At 35.9% G+C, this 3,039-nt stretch overlaps 1 pseudogene; it reads left to right on the top strand.

Annotated features, from left to right (window-relative positions):
• Positions 1-202: 202 nt before the first annotated feature.
• LOC137765682 (probable E3 ubiquitin-protein ligase HECTD2) lies at positions 203-1,375 on the top strand (annotated as a pseudogene).
• Positions 1,376-3,039: the final 1,664 nt, after the last annotated feature.

Here is a 3,039-nt window from a genome sequence, read left to right as displayed (position 1 = left end):
TCCTGGTGGATCCCATCATCATCTAAATTTGGCTTTACTTAATACTGCAAACAATTTGGTTCTTCCTCCCCTTATTCCTTATACTGATTTCTATAATTCTACATTGGATCATATTGATCTCATGGAAGAATACCACACCTGGCAGAGCTTTGGAAATTCTCACAGCAAAGTCTGGTGGATAAAGTATCTAGAAGACAGAGACCTGATATGAATATGTTATTTCTAAATATGAAAGTAAGGCAGACACATCTGGTCAGCGATTCTCTTGATGAGTTAATCCGGAAAAGAGCAGACTTGAAAAAGAAGTTGAAAGTTACCTTTGTAGGGGAAGCTGGTTTGGGTATGGGCGGCTTGACTAAAGAATGGTTCCTTCTTCTAATTCGCCAAATTTTTCATCCAGATTATGGCATGTTTACGTATTATAAGGATTCATACTGCCATTGGTTTAGCAGCTTTAAATGTGACAACTATTCTGAGTTCCGATTGGTTGGAATTCTTATGGGACTAGCTGTTTATAACAGCATTGTTTTGGATATTCGTTTCCCCCCCTGCTGCTACAAGAAATTATTGAGCCCTCCCATCGTTCCTAAAGATCAAAATACGCCAGTGGGCATCTGCAGTGTTACCACTGACGACCTGTGTCAAATTATGCCTGAGTTGGCAGAAAAAACACAACCACATGGAGGCTGAACAATATGTTACTAAACAGCCAGTGGATCACTGAAGAAATCAAAGATGGATTAAGTGAACTCCTGTCCTATGAAGGCAATGTTGAAGAAGATTTCTATTCAACATTTCAGGTGTTTCAAGAAGAATTCGGAATAATTAAGTCCTATAATTTAAAGCCAGGTGGTGATAAAATTCCAGTTACCAATCAAAATAGGAAAGAATACGTACAGCTTTGTATTGACTTTCTTCTCAACAAATCCATGTATAAGCAGTTTGCTGCATTTTATTATGGATTTCACAGTGTGTGTGCTTCAAATGCCCTAATGCTGCTTCATCCAGAAGAGGTTGAAATTCTGGTCTGTGGAAGTCCTGAACTGGATATGCACACCCTGCAGAGAAGTACTCAGTATGATGGCTATGCGAAAACCGACTTGACTATATAATACTTTTGGGATGTTGTGCTTGGATTTCCTCTTGATCTTCAAAAGAAGTTGTTACATTTTACCACAAGAGGTGACAGAGTACCTGTAGGAGGAATGGCTGATTTGAACTTTAAAATCTCAAAGAATGAAACTTCTACTAACTGGTTGCCTGTGGCCCACACCTGCTTCAGTCAACTTTGCCTTCCCCCCTACAAGAACAAAAAGGACCTGAACAGAAATTGATTATTGGAATTTCAAATTCAGAAGGTTTTGGATTTGAATAACCTAGAAGACTTGAAATATATTTTATATGTAGCATTCACTTCCCTCTTATTGTGCCTTTAAGCTTTTCATGTTTCTGTCTCAAAACACCTTGACAAAGCTCACCAACTTTAAAATACTGATTTTTTAAAAAATCAAATATGAAGTATGTTCAGTAGAGGCATGGTTTTCTAAAAATACAACACTGGTTGAGTGAGAAAAAGACCAGATGGCAGAGACAGGTGTGGGTCCAGTCCCTCTTTTTTATAGCACTTTATCATTCTCCATAAGTAGTTTGTCACAGGTGTTCCACTGGGAAAGCATCGTGCAGTAAAGAATGCACTGATGACAGAGTGGAGACCGGTGGCAGCTTGTGTGCTGCTAGCACACCATAGCAACACAGATAGCTACATTATCATTAATGTAAGGCATGTAGCCATATTTTCATATGGCGATTAAACAACAGTATAATTGCAAATGCAATTTACAGGGTTTTTTGATATACTGGCTTTCGTCCTCTAAGATTCTTTTCAACCGTTGCTGAAAAGCATGTAAATAACTACATAATAGCCTGAGAATAATGGGATTTTGATAGTGACATTTATTGCTAAAGATTTATTTTTACAAAGTAAATTCAGGGTTTTAGATGTGTATACAGCTTTTACAAATCAATAAAGATGATTGTACAAGGGTGTAAAAAAAAAAAAAAGAGTGAAAAACTGAATATATTCCCTCTAAAATTGGGATAAGGTGAGGATGTCTGTACTCACTACTCTTATTAAACTAGAAGTTCTAGTCAGTGCAATAGGGTGAGAAAAAAATTAAAGAAATAAATTGGCCCTATTTCCATATGATATGATTGTTTACATCGAAAATCTCAAGGAATATACAAAAAAATTCTTAGAACTATTAAGAGATTTCAACACAGTTGCAAGATTCATGAGTGACACATAAAAATAAATTATATTTGTATATACTAAGAAGCAATCCCACTACTGGGTATATACCCAGAGAAAACCATAACTCAAAAAGACACATGCACCCCAATGTTCATTGTGGCACTATTTACAATAGCCAGGTCATGGAAACAACCTAAATGCCCATTGACAGATGAATGGATAAAGAAGATGTGGTACATATATACAATGGAATATTACTCAGCCATAAAAAGGAATGAAATGGGGTCATTTACAGAGACATGGATGGACATAGAGACTGTCATACAGAGTGAAGTAAGTCAGAAAGAGAAAAACAAATATCATATAGTAATGCATATATGTGGAATCTAGAAAAATGGTACAGATGAACCTGTTTGCAAGGCAGAAATAGAGACACAGATGTAGAGAACAAACATATGGGCACCAAGGGGGAAAAGGGGTATGGGATGAATTGGAAGATTGAGATTGACAAATACACACTAATATGTATAAAATAGATAACTAATGAGAACCCACTGTATAGCACAGGGGTTCCACTTCGTTGTACAGTAGAAACTAATGCAACATTGTAAAACAACTATATCCCAATTAAAAAAAAAATCAAAAGAAACATGTAGAAATCAAAATTTTTTTTAAAAAATTACAATTGTCCCCCCAAAATAAAATAGTCAGGTATAACTGTAATAATACATGTAAAGGACTTTTATCCTAAAAATCACAAAATGTTGATGAAAGAAATCAAAGAAGAC

This window comes from Eschrichtius robustus, chromosome 6, assembly GCF_028021215.1.
Source record: "Eschrichtius robustus isolate mEscRob2 chromosome 6, mEscRob2.pri, whole genome shotgun sequence".
In the NCBI taxonomy this organism is placed as follows: Eukaryota; Metazoa; Chordata; class Mammalia; order Artiodactyla; family Eschrichtiidae; genus Eschrichtius; species Eschrichtius robustus.
Note: the sequence above shows the minus strand (reverse complement) of the source record. Positions and strands in the feature narration are given on the sequence as shown.